Source organism: Grammomys surdaster, unplaced genomic scaffold, assembly GCF_004785775.1.
Source record: "Grammomys surdaster isolate TR1022 unplaced genomic scaffold, NIH_TR_1.0 198, whole genome shotgun sequence".
In the NCBI taxonomy this organism is placed as follows: Eukaryota; Metazoa; Chordata; class Mammalia; order Rodentia; family Muridae; genus Grammomys; species Grammomys surdaster.
In genome coordinates, this window is record NW_021604643.1 from 6959965 (window position 1) to 6965329 (window position 5365).

The window sequence follows — 5365 nt, forward strand, 5'->3', positions numbered from 1 at the left end:
TCCAACACACACCACACACACACATCTTCAAGGGTAGATTATAGCTTAATTTGCTAAATATCAAAGAAAAAGATGGTAGACAATTTTATTTTATTTGGAGTGAATGTCCTATCAAGATTTTCAGAAGAGAAAGAATATTTTAAACAATATTGTTATTGTACAAGAGCATATACAAATAAAATTTAAAAATTATCAAATTTAGGAATAAGAGTATTGGTTTTAAAGACAGTTTACAAATGATCTGTGATTAACCTGTATCACAAAACTGGTAAAACAAAAAAGAAATTTTAAGAAGCCTGGCTTTTATCCATTTATAATACAGGCTTCAAGGAGAAAATAACAGTAGTCTCTGTGCAAATGTAGAGAGACCACATTATTCTGTTTTGAGCTTATGTTTTTTCTACAAAGAAATATTGAAGAGCATAAAGATGACTACTGGTTGGAATGTGATAAAAATACATGAAATGGAGAGGGAAGCTTCAAGCCTTCAAGACTGACATGCAAGTGAAGCCCTGGAATGTAGTATGCACCTTGATCTGACCATTGTGAAGTCACTTGACTCGGTCTAATACTATCAAGATTATAGTTGTCAGGCTGTAGTCCACATCCAACATAATCCTATAATATGTGCTTTATTTGCTTAACTCCAAAATCAATATTTAAATGTGTTTTTGTGACTGTGACTCCTTTTCTTCTGTGGATAGAAAAATTATATTCTGGAGAATGATGGTACAATGACTCCTAACTTATAAGCAATTGCTGCAAAATGTTTTTCCCCAGCAATATAAATTGTTTCTCTGCTATATTACTTAATTCTCTCACTTGACACATTTTATTTTCATGTTAAGCTCATTCACACAACTCTATGTATGCCACCAAAACTGCTGTGCACAAGAGTTAAACATGTCAGTCTATTCAGAAGTGTTTTTATTTATTCATTTTCAAAATGTACACATGTTGCTTATACTCAAAATTTGTTGGAGACAGTGAAGATGAGATGTCATTATAAATTAAACAACCTGTTTGGTTTCATATTATGAGACAGGATTTCTTTTTCAATTTTTTATTGGTTATTTTATTTACATTTCAAATGTTATCCCCCTTCTCAGTTTCCCCTTCAGAAATCCCCAATCCTATCCCCCAGCCCTCTGCTTCTATGAGGGACTTCCTCACACACCCACACACTGATCCTCCATCACAGCCCGAACATTTTCCTATGCTGATGCATCGAAGTCTTCACAGGATCAAAGGCCTCCCTTCCCACTTATGCCAGATAAGGACATCCTCTCCTACATATGCAGCTGTAGCCACGGGTCCCTCTATGTATGTTCTTTGGTTGGTGATTTAGTCCTTGTGAACTCTGGGGGGGAGTCTGGTTGGTTGATATTGTTGTTCTTCCTATGGGGTTGAAAACCCCTTCAGCTACTTCTGTCCTTCCCTTAACTCCTCTGTTGGGGTCCCCATGCTCAATCTGATGGTTGGTTGCAAGCATCCACATCTGCATTGGTCAGGCTCTGGAAGAGCCTCTCAGGTAACAGCTATACCATGCTCCTCTGAGCAAGCACTTCAATAGTGTCTGGATTTGGTAGCTTCTTATTAGATGAATCCCCAGGTAGAGCAGTCTCTGAATGGTCATTCCTCTAGTCTCTGCTCTACTCTTTGTCCCTGCATTTCCTTTATGCAGGAGGAATTCTGGGTGAAAATTTCTGAGATGAGTGGGTAGCCACCTCCCTCAACCGAAGACTGTGCCTAACTTTTGGATATGGCCTTTACAGGTTCTCTCTTCCAATTCTTGGGTATTTCAACTAATGTCATCCCCACTGGGTCCTGGGAGCCTCTTGCTTTATTAGAATCTGGGATTTTGTAATGGATAACCCAAGTTCCCCATACCTCAAACCTCTGTTCAATTTCCTGACACTCTATACTTCTCCCCCATCTCTTCCCACACCTGATGCTGTTCCTCATTTCCCCCTCTCCTTTTGTCTTCCTCCCAAGTCCCTCCCAATCTCTACCCAGATCAAAAACTCAGATGACATTAGATACCAGCAAGAATGTGAAGAAAGAGGAACACTCGTCCATTCCTGGTAGGATTGCAAGCTGGTACAACCACTCTGGAATTCATTCTGGTGGTTCCTCAGAAAACTGGACATTGTACTACCTGAGTACTCAGCTATACCACTCCTGGTCATATACCCAAAAATACGGTCCAACATATCACAAGGATACATGCTTTACTATGTTCATAGCAGCCTTAATTATAATAGCCAGAAGCTAGAAACAACCCATGTCCCTCAAAAGAGTAATGGATACAAAAAATGTGGTACATTTATACAATGAGGTACTGCTAAGCTATTAAAAACAATGACTTCATGAAATCTGCAGGCAAATGGATGGAAATAGAAAACATTATCCTGAGTGAAGTATCCCAGCAACAAAAGAACACACATGCATGGTGTGTACTCATTGATACATGTATATTAGCCAAAAAAGAAGCTCAGAATACCCAGGATACAGACCACATGAAGCTCAAGAAGACCAAAGTGTAGATGCTTCAATCCTATGTAGAAAGGGAAACAAAATGGGACAGGATTTTATCTATCCTAGAATTGTCTAATTAAGAATTTTTAATTTATTAAGGACAGTTTGGCCTTAAGAGAAGGTTGAATTTTTATTTAAACTTTTTGTTTGTTTGATCTGTAATAAGAGGAAATAATCTGCTTAAAATATGAAATTATTACTCAATAACTCAATAACACTTCACAGAAACCATAAATACTGAGTTTCCTGAAAGGTGACATAAAGTAATTAAAAGTCAGGTCATTAGATTTGGTTTAAATTCATTTCAAACTGAGAATTAGTGAACACTTGGACTCATTTAGAAATTTGTATCAGTCAAAGATGATAGTTTAGTAATGAGAATAAATTACTTAAATTTTGTATCTTTCAGTTTATATAAATGTGGTAACCCATAAAATTCATATGTTCCTATGAACAGGCAGTAAACAAACTTCAAAAATATCTACTATGGTGCTCAGGCTGGTAATTTGTAAGAATTAACTGCTCTGAGTTCAGGAGAAATTACTTGGTAAAAGATTTAGCCAAAAAAGTAAATTCTATTAGATTATTAAATGGTTAAATCACTGTTTACAAAATTTCAAAATTCTGTACAATATTTAGTATTCTTCACTTCATGAAGTAAATAAAACTATGAAATTATTGTACTCAACTTGATTCTGAAGCCCAGGCTTTCTTTGAAGAAGCTCCAGTCACAAATCTTAGCTCAGTGCTTTTTACACATATTTTGCACTTTTCAAATTGTTTTCATAATGTTTTACTCTTCTTGTTCTCATGGCCCTGGTGCATTCAGTGGTCTCCAATAATCTGGATGGAGAACAGGATAGAAGTGACACACTTCCTCCAGATAGGACTCATCAATGACTCAGGCCTGCAGCTTCTGCTCTTCATCACTGTTCTCCTCATCTATATTATCATTCTGGTGGGAGAACTGGGGGATGACTCTATCAATTGTCCTGGACTCTCAGCTTCACATCCCATGTACTTTTTAAGGTAACCTGTCTATGGTGGACTATAGTTATTCTTCAGCTATTACTCAAATAGTGATAACAGACTTCTTATTAGAAACAATGCTATGACCTACAATGACCGTGCTGCTCAGATATTCTGTTTTATTCCCTTGCCAGTGTAGAAAATTGCCAGTTAGCCTCAATGGCATAAGAATGCTATCTTTGCAGCAGTGTGTAAGCCTCCATGCTTTGGCTCTACCATGACTACAGGTGTGTGTAGTTTTATGTTTACCCTTGCTCCAGGAGTGTAGTTACTCTGCCAGATAGACAAAATGTGGAATGCTAGTCTGCGTTTACTCTATGAGGCCATCAGATAATGAATTTGCAAGAAGCACCAATGCACTGCTAAGAGGATGGAAAAATGTAGCCTAGAATTAGGGTCTCAGCCCAAGTGAGAAATGACACAGACTGAGGATGACTCTGCAGTACCCAGACTCCCAGGTATCAGGACAGCACTGGAAACCAGGTAGAGTCAGTAATGGAAGGGACCTGGGAACCTGTGAGAAGGAGAACTCTGGCTGAGCTCAGCTCAGAAGATGAATGTCCTGTAGCTGAGAGGGGCCTTCTCTAGTAGACTTAGACAGCATGGCTCTATAGAAGAATTCCTCTATACTCTCCATGGTGGTTCTTGATGAGAGAGACAGGCCATGATGCTTATCAATAGAAAATAGGTGTATACAATTTTCTCTGCATGAACCTTTTGCAAAAAAAAAAAAAGCAGAAAGGGAAGGTTATTGGCTAAATCCTCAGAGCCCATCTATGTATCTCATTAACATGAAGAACAGTTTTCTGTGCTATGTGACCACTAGTCACATTCTTTATGTGGGGAAATATGGTCATGTGTTCCAGGCCAGGATTCTGGTAGGCAGTAGGGAAACTCCTCCAGTCCACAGATGAAAGCCAGGGTTTCCAAATATACTCAGCCTTACCAAGTTTCCTGGCTTAATCCATTCCCTCACAGGCATGGATATTTGTGTGTGGGGGGGGCAGGTATAGATTGCTAGGTTTTCTAAATGCCTCCAGTCTATCTATGTGTCCAATGTGGTCTGGAATTTAGCCTCTATACAACATAATCTTGCAATCTGGCTGATTCAGTCTGGATTCTCTTAGTTTCTCATTGAGTTGTTCTCCTTGGCTACCAACTAACAACTAACTCTGGCAATGTTTTCTAGTCTTCTGGTTCCTTCTCATTCTCTGGTTTCAGATGCCTCTGCTGACCTATACTACTGAAGGGAATCCATGACCAAACTTAAATGAACACAACTGCATTGCATGAGTTTCACTGACCTATACTCTACTGCATTGTCTGAACTCAACTGAACTGCATTCATTGGACGGCTCTCCATTACAGACTCACTCTATGCTAAGTTACTTCTCTTTCCTCTTTCTTCTCATGAGAACTGGGCATATTCTATATCTGACCCATTCTACCAAATCTTTCTTTGATTCATCACTTTGTCTGACCTTCAATTAGAAGTCACTTTTGTACTTGACATGTCTTGAGCTGAGGGTTTTCCCCCCAGGTCTTGTTGGCTATTTTTATGCCATGTTCTCTTGATATCTCTCAGAAACCTGCTTTTTTCTACAGGAAGGCAGGAGAAAGGTAGATCTGAGAGAAAGTGGATGTGGAGAAAACTGGAAGGTATAAAATAGGGGAGGGAAATTGTGGACAGGATATATTACATGGGAGAAAAAATAAATAAATAAATAAATAAATAAATAAATAAATAAATAAAGCACTTGAAAGAACAGCATTTAAGTGTTCTTTTTGTTCTTGAAGA